Source organism: Quercus lobata, chromosome 1 (genome assembly GCF_001633185.2).
Source record: "Quercus lobata isolate SW786 chromosome 1, ValleyOak3.0 Primary Assembly, whole genome shotgun sequence".
Lineage (NCBI taxonomy): Eukaryota > Viridiplantae > Streptophyta > Magnoliopsida > Fagales > Fagaceae > Quercus > Quercus lobata.
This window is the reverse complement of record NC_044904.1, coordinates 26,984,372-26,999,347: the sequence shown is the minus strand read 5'-3', so window position 1 is coordinate 26,999,347 and position 14,976 is coordinate 26,984,372.

Below are 14,976 nucleotides of genomic sequence, written 5' to 3'. Positions count from 1 at the left end.
ATGACTTTGGAATACACCATCTGTCTAATGCAAGAAACTTTAATGTGAAGGGTCATAGCCATAAAGAAAAACTCTGCATCTGTTCGGCCCCTAAGGAGTGTATAAATTGTTTTTTTTTTTTTTTAATTGCAATATTTGATTGATGAAGCTATAAATATTTTTTGTTTTAGAAATATAACGATGACTATAGAATTGCGCACTACGTCATAGTGAAAAGTTAATAAAAAGAGAACATATAAGATTTCAATATTTTGTGCCACAATTTTGGATGTGGTTGATTGTGATTAGTAGGTAAAAAGTGGCGAGTTCATGTGAAAGTAACAAACATGAGATTTGAATTTAAAGTTGTGTATCTAATTTTGATGTTGCCTAAAAATTTTGGTGATTGTCTTCCAACATTGGAAAATATTTCGAGCAATAAATATGTCGGTAATTCATGTTGCATGCTCATTTTTGTGATTGTGGAGAGTGTATTTTTATGCTATTTTTGGTGTGTATTTTTTGTTGTTGTTTTGTTCTATAATTTATAGTGTTTTGATTGTTGTATGGATGAGTGATTGTTGAATTTATTTGCAATTATTTTTAATTATTTTTTTTTTTTTGGGTTTTTTTTTTAATAGAAGCCTTTCATATACCCTTCTCTATAATCTAAATCCTATAATTATGTTTGACTGTTTAGTGTTCATTTGATTTTTTTTTTTAGCATATTTTTTTTTTCATCTTCCATTTTCTTTGGGGCTTTTCAAATTATCCAGTGGCTTTTGCCCTGCTAGCCATCAACTTTAAGTAAATAATCTAGTGGATGTATCTAATAACATAATGTTAAATCAAGTTGTATAGGATGTTAACTTTGTCTGATAGTGAAATGAAGGTTAGTTGGAGCTTGGACACACTTGGATATTTTGTAATTATGAGTAGCAATGGGCAACCTGTTTACAATTTTTGTGTCACAATTGATGATGCTACCATGGCTATATCACACGTTATAAGGTATTACGTCCAACCTCCTTAAAATTAAGGGAAATTTGCTATTTACCTATCTATAAACGTAGTAATTTTACCATCTCTAATTTTTAAATTTTCTTTACCTTGGTCGTGGTCCATGTTATGTTAAGACATCATATTCTTTCAAAACTTGCATTTTCAGGGTAGAGGGACATTTACCAAATACTTTAAGGCAAGCACTAATATATAAGGTACTGTAAAAAATCTGAACCTTTTTCTTGCTTTTCCTTGCTTTTGGGTATTTTTTTTTTTTTTTTTTTAACAACAGAGAGAAACTGGTTGTGGTCTCTATACATTATTCTACTACAGGCTCTGGGATTCTCAATGCCTTCTTTTGCAGCAAAGTAAATTACATCAAGTGGGGCTTTAGCATCATTTAAGATAAGATGCAATTTACTCCATAACTGATTAAAGAATTAAAATTTAGCTTTCATCTGAAAATTATAAAAAGATAATAGAACATTGAACAATGAACGTTACTTTTATTAATTACGGGCATAATGCATAACCTTATTATTGTCAATATTATAATAAAATTAAAAACATTATTTGTGACGCAAAGTCATCCCTTATTCAAAGGCCAAAACATTGCTTTGGAGGAACTTCAAACTATACCTGCTTCCACATTTGGTATTTCAAGTTTAGCTACTGCTCTCCATAAAAAAAAAAAGGAGGTCAACTACTGCTTTCTGCTTCCTTGTGATCTATCTTCCTCTGTTTTCTTTCACTAACCAGGAAGGAATTTCCGAAGCAATCCGTTTTGGTATTGCATGAAAGATCATTGAATTATTGGGCTATGCTACTTTCAAAGAGATCGGATCCACTGTTCAAGTTGTGTACGGTTTCCATGTGCAAAAGCGAGTCACTTTGTAATTAAACTTAAATGAGTGAATTTCATGTAATAGGAGTAGCTATAGGTGGTGGCTGGTATTGATTTTATTAGTGGTTGTGCTTAGTTGGACACCAATTTGATTTTCCAAAAAAAATTTATTATTAATGAAGCAACGTCTTTTATTTGACTGTTTTGGGACAATATGAAGATATAATAGAACCTTGAAATAAGTTCATAAAGGGAAGAAAATATAAAAGTCCAATATCATTTGCGTCTTTGAAGTTTCTTTCTTTTTGATGACTTGTGTTTTGTAGCTTTTCGACGATTGATTAGATCTCAAAGGAACATGTTATCGTCGCTTGGTTCCGCATCTTCAACATTAGAGGCAGAACTCATTGATGAGATGGCACCATTATTGTGTTCTTGTTTTGATCTTTTTTCATCATTATTTGTGCTTGTTAATGGTTTTGTATCCAGAACTGCAAATTTGTTTTTCTCAGAAGTTTGGTCTACGTTTTTCTTGACTTCATAATTCTCCAATGCTTCCTACACCAAAGAATGTTTATTAAAGTACATAGTAGATATCTTTTTTGAATGAATTTGCAAATAAATGTAAAAGTAGAAAGCTTACTGTTGTGATATCACCATTTGGTTTTTTTTTTTTTTGGGTGGGTCAATTGGATCATTATTTGTGTCTGTGGATCATTATTTGTGTCTGTGGATCATTATTTGTGTCCGCTTTGGGGCTTTATACCCCTCATGGTTTTGTTCTCCCCTAAAGCACACAATAGTGGAGGAAAAGACCTCTACACATTAAAGGAACGTCACTCCTTATAAGCACATCCCCATGTGCTTCCCTAAGCGATGTGGGATTCCATGGATTGCAAGACCCCCTTTTGGGTCACTACAATTCACCCTCTTACGGGCACACGCATCTTTGCATGTGGGACCCACACTTTTTGGCTAGGACATGGCTCTGATACCATCTGTAACGACCCAAGGAAAAGCACTAGCCACATCTGCGCTATATCTCAAATGGACTAGTCACAATTGAAGCACCTTGTAGTTGTTAATAAAGCCCAGATTTACTCAGTAAATACCCGATATAGGACTCATCACACACCCACACACATCACACAATCAATTAAATTGGGATATCACAATTTCCCTCACTTACATCCCTAATGTCCTCGTTATGGCCCACTTTGTGGGGTAGTGCCTCTGAGCCCACATGGGATTACTGGGCTGGCTTTAATACCATATGTAACGACCCAAGGAAAAGCGCTAGCCACATCTGCACTATAACACAAAAGGACTAGTCACAATTGAAGCTCCTTGCAGTTGTTAATAAAGTCCAGTTCAACCCAATAAATACCCAATGTGAGGCTCATCACACACCCACACACATCACACAATCAATAAAATTGGGGCATCACAATCTCCCCCACTTAAATCCCTAACATCCTCGTTAGGGCCCACTTTGTGGATAGTGTCTTTGAGCTTATAACCCACAGGTCCCAGGATTGAAACCTGGCTCTGATACCATCTGTAACGAACCCACCCCACCTATGTAGATATTGTCTGCTTTGGGGCCTTATACGCCTTACGGTTTTGTTCTCCCAAAGCACACAACGGTGGAGGAAAAGGCCTCTACACATTAAAGGAAGATCACTCCTTATAAACACATCTCCATGTGCTTCCCTAGGCGATGTGGGATTTCATGGATTGCAAAACCCCTTTTAGGTCACTACAATCCACCCCCATACAGGAACATGCATCATCGCGTGTGGGACCCACACTTTTGGCTAGGACATGGCTTTGATACCATCTGTAATGACCCAAGGAAAAGCGCTAACTACATTTGCGCTATACCTTAAAAGGACTAGTCACAATTGAGGCACCTTGTAGTTGTTAATAAAGTCCAGATCTATCTAGTAAATACCCGATGTGGGATTCATCACACACCCACACACATCACACAATCAATCAAATTGAGATATCAAATTGCGCTGGCTTGTAACTCGAGCGAGGGTTTCAAATAGATCGAACAATGATTTGATTCACTTGGTAGGGTTAGTAGGCACAAGAACCTGACTCTATCTGTAACAACCCCGCCCCAACTGTGTAGATATTGTCCGCTTTGGGGCCCATACCCCTCACTGTTTTATTCTCCCCCAAAATACACAGTAGTGGGGGAAAAGGCCTCTACACATTGAAAGGAGATCATTCCTTATAAACACATTCCCATGTGCTTCCCTAGGCGATATGGGATTCCATGAAATGCAAGACCCCTCTTTTTGATTCACTACAATCCACCCCCCTTCGGGCACATGTGTCCTCGCGCGTGGGATCCACACTTCCAGCTAGGACATGACTCTGATACCTTCTGTAACGACCCCATCCCACCTGTGTAGATATTGTCTGCTATGGGGCTTTATACCCCTTGCGGTTTTGTTCTCCCTCAAAGCACACAGCAGTGGAGAAAAAGGCCTCTACACATTAAAGGGAGGTCATTCCTTATAAACACACTCTCATGTGCTTCCCTAGGTGATGTGGAATTCCATGGAATGCAAGACCCCCCCTTTTTGGGTCTCTACATATCAAATACTTCAAATGTGTTTTTGTCAGAAGTCTGATATGGAGTTTCCTTGATTTTATCATTTTGCAGTGGTTCCTAAAACACAATATGTGGTTTAAAACATAATATTTGGATTTGCAAATAGGGTTAAGTTTTTAATAGTTGACAGCTTACTGTTGCAATATGATCAAGTTTCATTGCTGTTTCGTCATTTGAAATGTTGTCAAACACCTTTTAAATTGTATATAGTTGTGAAAAGAGTTGTTCCTGGCAATATATAGCAAAGCAAAGGGCTTCATTGTGAACTAGATCGGTTACCAAATGCAAGGAGCCGTGCTGAAAGTAAAGGCAGCAAGTTAAGAGTTGAAAGTAATCATAAAAAAAACCTCAGCAAAAAAGAAGTAATCATCAGAAAAAAGTTAAAGAGTTGAAAGTTGAAAAGTCCGAATAAGGAAAGCAAGTTTGGCAAGGCAATGTTTTTAGTTTTTACATACACACACGAGCTAGAAGGGAAAGCTATTTTTAATTTTTTATTTACTTTGACTGAGAGTGAGACAGAACCATAACATTGAATGGATGAGTATAATTCTTTACCTTATTCACCTTATGCAATGTTAATGTTCATCCAACACACTGCACAAATAAACAAGAAGTTTCAACTTTCAAGGCCTTTTATGAAATCTGTTCTAATTGAAGCTTTAATTGGAAAAAGTGAGGAGGCTTTGCAGGGAATAGACAACTAGGGACGTTGAAATCTGTTTTATAGCACAGCTTGAACCAGATGAATCCTTCACTTTCGGTCTCTTTGAAAGCACCACTCTATTATGTCTCCTTTGATAGAGCATCTATTAATTATTATCACTAATCTTCAATAAGATCCAATCCCAAACACCCCCATCCTCCCATCATCTTTTTTCTTGCTTTCTTTATTCTTTCAATTCATACCATGTTTCTTTTGTTTCAATAGAAAATGTTTTACTAAGAAAAATGTTTTTTAGTGGAAAATATGTTCTTAAAAATACTAATCTTTTTGTACTTGATCATAAATCATAAAACAATCTCAAAACTATTTTATGTTGTTTGGTTCTCACGAAAAATCATTAATATTTCATGGTGAAGGTGGTGACAAAGGCAATAGTGATGGAGGCAACGGTGGAAAGGGTAGTAGTGGTGCTTGTGGTGGTGGTGGTAGTAATGATGTTGGTCGCATAAAAGAATGGAGAGGGTAAGAGTAAAAGGGAATTTTTTTTTAAAAAAAAAAAAAAACATTTTATTGCCTATTTGTTGGGTTATTTTTTCATTGACATTGAAAAATATTTTCTATTGATCAAGATTTTCCTTCTTACCAAAATTCAAGAACTACAAAAATATTTGAAAAATAAATATTTTCCATCAAAACAAACGAAATATTAATATATTTTTTTTAACGTTTAATCTTTACCACATCTTCATAGGGCTATAAATGAGCTAAGTCAAGTCAAGTATTACATGTTTTGGATTGTTCATTTAACTTTAATTTGGACACAAGAGGAGCTTGATTTCATCACCAAATTTGATTATATTTTCAAATTTGGTTCATTTTCTTATCGAATAAACTCGAGCTTGTTTAAAAGCTACTTGATTAACTTATCCTTTTCTCGTATATAATAAACACTACGAGTAAATTTTTTTACCCATTCATAAATCTAGACATCAAAACACTTACATGACACATGTTTTGACCACAATTTGCTAAGTTATAAGTTTGGATCCAATAATGTGATGTCCCAATTTGATTGATTGTGTGATATGTGTGGGTGTGTAATGAGTCTCACATTAGGTATTTACTATGTAAATCTAGGCTTTATTAACAACTACAAGGAGCCTCAATTGTGACTAGTCCTTTTAAGATATAACGCATATGTGGCTAGCACTTTTCCTTAGGTCTTTACAATATGGTATCAGAGCCGGCCTAATAACCTCATGTGGGCTCAGAGACACTACCCCACAAAGTGGGCCTTAACGAGGACGTTAGCGATTTAAGTGGAAGAGATTGTGATACCCCAATTTGATTGATTGTGTGATGTGTGTGGGTGTGTGATGAGTCCCACATCGGGTATTTACTAGGTAGATTTGAGCTTTATTAACAACTATAAAAAGCCTCAATTGTGACTAGTCTTTTTAAAGTATAGCGCAAATGTGGCTAGCGCTTTTCCTTGGGTCGTTACAATAAAATGTAACACCCGTCTCACTTAAGTTTAATTTAATTGCTTCTAGAGTGGAGTGGATGAATTATTTAATTTATTTTGGAAGTGATATTATTTTATATTATGATGTTCTACAAAAAAAAAGGGGGAGGGGGGGTAACGTGAATAGATATTTTTGTGGATTATTCTTTTTTTAAACTTTTAGTCTCCTTATTAGTTAAGGAAAAGGATAAGAGATAAAAACATACTTGGATTAGGAGTTTAAGTGTTATTGGAATTCTTTGGAGTCCTAGCCTATCTAAACAACCTTAATATGAGTTTAAGTGGGAATTAAAGTCTAGAAAGCTTATTTAAGTTTTAAAGGCTTCTTAAATGCTAAAGAGATAAGTTTTAGTAGGTTTTAGAGTCCGTTTGGTATGTGTATTTAAACAACAGTTTTTAGTTTTTTTGGAAATACGTGTGAATGAAAAAGTGTGTAGAAATGTGTATAATGTTGTTTAAAAACTGAAAACATGTGTTTAAGTTGATATACCAAACAAGTCCTTAATTTCCAACCAAGGTAGGAAACAGTTTTAACGTGTAAAACTGAAAAGTAAGTTAGGGCTTCCTATGTGAAAGGCAGAGGGAGAAACTGTGAGATTACAAAAAAAAAATATATATATATATATATATATATATATTTCTGCATCCGTGTGTTCAGATATGCCTCTCTCACAAAGATCTATGGGAATAACCTATAAAGCTAGTGTAGTATATTAGACTTGCATGAACTTTTCCATACGAACTCATGACTTAAGCCTTTAGATGATTTGTTATTTGGGATTTACGCAGCTTAATTACTAGTGGTGCTAACTTTATGAACCTGGTAATCTATAACATGGTTTCGAGTTCCTAAATTTTTGTCAATACATGCTATAGAATACGAAGTCCTACGGTTAGAGATTTTATGGATGCTATATATTTATTTTGGGTTAATATGATCTAAAAGCATATGATTATTTGGAAGCCAACTTGTACTGGGAGAATTAAATAACATAGAGATCTACATATTCCGCTCATTAGAATTGTTTACTAGGTATTGATTTTTGGAGTACTTGATAAAGCAATTGAGTACTAAATTAGCTCTAGTTTTAGAATAAGTAGTGAGATACGAATTTTAAGAGTGAAATTTATATTTTTATTGCTGCCTTAGTGTATCCTTATTTAGGTTCTAGTTGACATTGATTCAGATAGTTGAGGTGAGGCTTGGTTTAGCAACTAGAGGTAAGTGGACTTTAGAACATGATGTCTCTTAAGACATGTATATTTATATCTATTCTTTGGTAAAAATATATTTATATATACATAATTGCAAAAGTGAAGTTTCAAAAACTTATTCCATTGTCAATACTTTATATATATACATTCCTGAATTTTATTATTTCTTGTATATTACTTTGAATACAATATTTTGGAGTAATTATTCATTATATGATATAAGATTGGTATTGACAATGATGTGTTAAAGAAAGAATGCTTTCAAACGGTCAGCTAGACAGTTTGCAACCCTTGCCAACACAGGGTTAAGTGTTGGCCTTCGGCCGATATAGTGTTATTGTGGTGTGGGGCAGTGTTATTGTTGCTCTTCGGAGCGAGTGTTATCGTTTGCTCTTTGAAGCCAGTGTTGCCTCTTTGAGGTTAGTGTTATTGTTTCCAATGGGAATCACCCATCGAGTGTTTAGCAGTTTATGTCTTTATCTGGCTAATATCTAATGTTTTCCATATCGAACTACTGTTTTATTGTTATTGATCTTTATAAATGGAAATTTTGTTTATTGTCATAATATATTGTTTCTACCTATTTAGTGTATATTGGCCAATTAAAGTGGTTATCATTTTATTTATTTATTACAGTGTTATAGTAAAATGTTTTATTCCTGACAGTTTTACAAAATTTATTATATTACTATTAAAACTATATGCAAGTGTTTTGTAAAGATTGTATTTTGTCATAGTTACTATTGTTTTGTTTTGAGAGACATCCTCATGTTATTCAGTCTCTTATTGAGCTTCTCGCTCACCCCCCCCCCCTTCCTTTTTCCACCCTTTTAGATTAAAACAGTGGAATGTCTTTTGGTGGTAGATCAATGGAGCCATAGATTGGAGACTTCTTTTGGAGCTATGTTAGTTGATAGACTGTTTTAGTATACTTTCTTAGGATAGTGAGTTTGGCATTTGTGGAACTTTTTGAGATTGTATTTGGAGACCTTTTTTTTTTTTTTTTTTTTTTTTTTTTTTTTTTTTTTTGCGAGCAGAGTATTTGGAGACTTTATTGTTAAAGTTTTTTTTTTTTTTTTTTTTTTTTTTTTTTTTGTTTTTATGGATTTCATAGGAAATGTTTTGATGGTTTGAAGTTTATTTGTGGGTATTTAATTACGCTCTGTTCCATTATATTATTGTTGATTATTTATAAGATAGGTTGTGCATCTAAATCCTTGATATGGGTTTGGGGAGTTACAAATAGACTTGTTAGGAGTTAGCTTGTTCACAAACACATTATATTTTGTTTGAGCTCGACTTGTTTAATGGATTTTTTTAAGAAAAAATTTAATTTAATTTTTATAAGAACTTGATTAATAGTTTAGTTACTTAAGTCTAAATTAAGACTTACATTTGGCCAATATGCCACATATACGGGTTGTGTATTATAAATATTAAATTTATGGAATATATGAGTGTGATTTATGTAGTTCAAAAAGTCAATAATCACGTTAAGTTTATAATAATTCTATGTAGTTTTTTAAAGATAAATGTAGGCTATTATAATAAAAACTGCATTAAGCATGGTAGTACAAATTAGACGAATCAGATCATTAGACATGGCAAAATGGTCGGGTTGCAGGTCAAACTGGTCACGAGTTAAAAAGGGGTCATTTTAAGCAGGTTAAAAAGGGGTTCGGGTCGGGTTGGGTCAAGTTGACCCGTATTTTTCACATTATTATTATTATTATTATTTTATAAAGAAAACAACATGTATTTGCCATTTGGAAAGTTATGCAACAAATTACTTGATGTAAAATGCATTATTTTGAATTCACCACTTATATCAAGAATGAACTCAGTTAAACGTATTAATACTTATTCAATAATTTTAATATTACAAAAATCCTAACATTGTTATCTAAAAAAAAATAACACAAAGATAAGTAAAACAAATACATAAGTTTTATTTCTACACAATATCAACATCCCAAAACATAAAACAAAATTACAAATGACTTATTGACAGGGACGAAACTAGAATTTGAACCAAGGGGGGGGGGGGGGGGGGGGGCTAAAGCATGAACTAAAAAAATTTCAAGTGACATGGTTTATTTAATCAATCAATTTTTTGATCAAGTTGAGTACCCAATGTAGCAAAGTGTATGCATGTTATGTGTGAAAACAATGAGAGATATGACTGCAAAACTGCAAGGTGGATTCAAAAAATCAATGCAATACATGTGAATCCTAAACATAAATGATGCATGGAAAAATCAAATTTTTGAAAAACAGAGCAATTTAATGCAGAAACTCCTCAAAGCACAATATTTCATGAATAAAATGCATGAGTATGAGATTAAAAGTTTTTTTTAAAAACACTAGAGTTTAACCTGGATCTTCCAAAAACAAGATTTTCAATCAATTTGACCTCAAGTCTCAATCATTAAAGACATTTTGCATCAAAATCCAGGAATATGTAATCTTGGATGGCCACAACAAGATCACACACAATATAATGTACCAAGTTTAGCAAAGACTAACTTGTGTAGTGTGTGCAACTAGCAAAAACTTGAGATACATGTGAGGTGATATGTGAATAGCAATCAATCACAAAGTCTACATAGAATTTAAAAGAGACTATCACCTAAAGAGTTACATCATATAACTCCCACATCTCCTAGAAAACAAGCTTGCAATCATGTAAGTTTCTTGAATTTTGCCTCATAATATACACACCAATTTTAATTATGTGATTTGGCATCAAGCCTAATAGTACACACCAATTTTAAGTATTAAACAATTAAACCGAGGCTTCACCTTATGTTCTTTTTGTGCATGTGCTACACTTTCTCGAGCACAAAATCTTATGATATGCACTAAGGTGTTCATGATTGGCTAGTGAACAGTGGTGAGATGGTTATTTATGCCTTTCTTAAAAAGATCAAGTCCGTCAGTCAAATAACATGTGACTTCAAGATTAAGACAAAGTGATAAACACCATAAACATCTTTCCCACACAACATGCACTACAAAGCTCAAACTAGTCAAGTGCAATAAATAAGCTCATCAAAGCTAAACAAGGTACATAAACTTGTTATGTAAAGATAATATGGTCAATCCTTGATTATAAATCCAAGATGTGAAATACAAAACACAAAAAACTTTTTTTGTTTTAAAAAATTAATGACCAAAAACAAAAAACACACATTATGCTAAATGAACAATACAAATGCAATGCATGACAGTGCTTAACTAAGCTATAGAGGGTACACAAACAAGAAATATCAATTTCTTAATTAACCCTTGAGTACATGTACAAACTAGTACATACTCACATAAAATCCAAAATAGCTTAGCACTTATATAACACATACTATCCAAGTTTCTCCACATTGTCAAGCATGTTCTAAATCAAGAGAGAGATATCATAACTCATGTAATCCTCAAGAAAAATAAAACTAGACACAAAATAAAATATTTTTGTCTTTTTGAAAAAATATTTCAATGTTTTTGGATTTTTTTTTTAATAAAAAACTACCTAAAAAATAAACAAAACAACCAAAAACAAAAACAAGACATGTCCACAATTAATTGAAAGAATTAAATTAGGGACAAGTTAGCACACTCACCTTGGAGAATCTTTTCTCACCCATCTAGCACGAATCTTCGGCTTTGTAGGTGAAAATCCATGAGAAGCAGAGTGTATTTGAGGGATTACACCAATCTTCTGAGAAAGACTAAAATCCTGCAAATTCCTTTCACAAGCCAACAAGCTTAAATTTTTCAAAATAATATGAAATAATTTATATGGACTTATGGCAGGAGAAATATCATCACAAATCCTAGATTGAAACATAAAATGCTTAAATTTCAATTTATGACAATTAGGACGAATGTGACCGGAGACACCACAAAAGTGACAAACAGGAACAAATTTAGGAACATCAGTATTCCTAACAACAAGTCTAGTCTCAAATTTTGGTTTTTGCCTCAACAAAGAGCAATTTGGTCTAATATGACCAACAACACCACAAAGGTGACAAGTAAGCACAAAAACAGATTTATTATGCTCTCTAACAGTAGGTTTAGACTTAGGTTTAGAAACTTCAGCATCTACATCAGAACTTTTACCTTTGTCTAACCTAGCAAAATAAGTCTTTTCTTTATTATTCCTCTTGAAAGGAGGGATATAAACTTACTCAGTTTTAGGCTTAAGAGAAGCAGAAACACTTCTGTTATCAACAGCAGGCTTGGTATTAGTCAAATTTTCAATTTTAGCTTTAGATTCATCTAACTCTTGTTCCAACATTTTCATCTTCTCATCTTGAGAGGAAATTTGATTTCTCAAAAATTAATTCTTTTTATTAGATTCATCTAATCTAACAATCAATTCATCTTTTTCAAGATTAGCCAATTTTAATTCTTCCTTGAATTTCTTAGCAATTTTCATAGATTTCAATAATTCCTTACGAAGAGTTTCACAGGCATCAATAAAATCAACAGAAGCATGAGCAGAAACATGATCAGAAAGACACTTCAAATTATCCATGACAACAGGGGTCAAGGATCAGCTCTTAGATCAAAAGATCTAAAACAAAAGAGTAACCTGCTTTGATACCACTTAACAGTTTTTAGACCCCTTAAAACCACAAACAAATTAACCTAGGTAATTAGCCAAGTGATTACTTAGTCAAATTAACAAGTCTAGGTTAACACAAATATATCATATCATGCATAGCAGCGGAAAATAAATAAGACAATGATATGATCACCCAGGAAACCAAACCGGTAAAAACCTGGGGAGGATTTGACCTAGCTATCCTCAAGGTAAACTTGAATCCACTATCTTGAAAGAATTGAAGTTCATACAAAAGGACTTACAAGCACCCCGCTTGACTTCCTAATGCTACCAACCAGTAGAACTTACTGACATGACCACGTGCAAGCTCCGAATCCACGGACTCCTTCTTTCTTGGATTCCCACCAGCTACAAGCACCCCCGCTTGTGTATTCTTTAAGCTTTAATGGCTGCAACTGAATTGATCATCAAGGTGTAGAAAATATCTCCTCCTTGAAAACCCTAAGTTTGTGTAAAGGAAAGCTCCTCTAGATCTCACAAGAGATTTACACAAACCGCAATATGAGCAACCTTTAGAGAGCCTTTGGGTACAAAACCCTAAAAATAAAAAGAGGCACAAGAGGCACTCTAATCTCTCTAAAAACCACTTTAAAAAACGTTCTAGGGTTTCCCTTATATATAGGAGAGTTTTACTTGAACCCTAATACGTTTAAGTAGAGTTTGGGTTGAACTGGAACTCTGCAGAAAAATAAATCTGCACGTGGTTCGATCGATCGAGTCTAATTTTCGATCGATTGAGCCTTGCAGATTTAGTTCAATAAATTCTGCAATCACTCGATTCCAATTTCACAAATAAACATACTTTGAGCAAGCCTAAACCTAGACTCTATGTTTTGATCATGGTTTGCCAACATAATACAAATTGAAGTTCTAATACATTAGTTCCTAATTTCTTAGAACCTAACAGTTGACACTCTATTTCAATTTGAGATATACATTAAAGTTTGGTTGCTTACTTATTTATACATGCTTTTTTTTATGAATATCATATCATTATTAAGCAACACATACTTTAGGAAATATCATAATTTATTTTGAAAAGTCGTTTATTTTGGACATAAATTGTTAATAAATAGGTCTAAACATTTATAATTTATGCTAATTTGATACTTTGACTTCACTATTTTCACATTTGTGAATGTTTCTTACACATGTCTACAATTTTAAATTTATGTTTTTTTTTTTTTTACAAATTATCTTGGCATGTAATTTGCTATTTGATATCTAAAAATCTTTACTTATTACAGAAGCTCAACCACATGCATTTATCTTTCAATTAATTTGCATGCAATTATGTAAATGTATCAATTGTTTCCTTAAAGCACACAATAAACAACTAAACCACTATTGTCTTAATTTTACTATTTTTTTTACCAATTTTTTTTTAAATGGTTCGAGTTCAGGTTTGGGTTGGGTTGACCTGCAAAAAACATGGGTCGAGTTACAAGTCAACCCAATTTTGCTTCGAGTCAAAAAAATGAAGTTCGGGTTGAGTATTTTTCGGGTCAGGTCAGAAAATTCTGACCCATTTTGCCATTTCTACAGATCATACAATAAGGCCTTTGCTTCTGGAGGGGGAAATTAAAAACAACAAAATCACAACCCCTTTAATTAACAAGAGCATCAAAAAATTTTAATAAACTCCTAAACACATGCTCAATACTACTATGAGCCTATAAGGGAAGTTGTTTAACAAATGCCAACAATAAAAAAACAATTGTTTATTTGAACATTCAATGAGTGGAAGAGTTGAGAGTTTTTTTTTTTTGGGGGGGGGGGGTGTAAAAGAGAGACAGAATTATTGATTGGGTTGACCAACTTGAAAGTGACTAAGAGTCTTGAAATTCAACCAAACACTTTTAAATATTTTTAATGGAGATATCCGAGATTTAAATTCTCCCTTTTGCCACCTATTGAATTATAATTTCTATAAAAATAAAATAAATAAAAATATTGAATTTTAATAATGAAAACCAATAAAACAAAAACTCAAAAGTATCTATTTCTACTTATGAGTTACAGATCCCCATTTGAGTGGCTAGGTATAACCCATATCTGAAATTTCAAGGTTGGTTTGGTTAGAGACTTTTAGTATCGTTGTTTAAAATAATGTGAAAATTGTGGTTTAAAAAGTGTTGTAGAAACACGTTGAAGGGACAAGATTTGGAGCCCAAGCCCAGACTTTGTGGAATCTTGATTCAAAGAGCCTAATACAATGAATTTTGTAGAGTATGGGTCAAAGAACTAGGTTAAAATGAGTTAAACAACGGCTTGCATGAGATTTAGGAGTAACTAAACACAAATAAAAACTATCATGGTCAAAGGACTTTCTGTCCGAGGAGACTAAAATTTTACTTATGATTATAGATCACCACCTTAGGGTTCTTTTGCATGTTCTCCTCCTTTCTCTTCTTTTTCACCACCCCTTTCTTTATGGGAGCTTTTCTATATTATATAGGCTATCTCTAATCATCTGGACCTTACACTTGTTGAT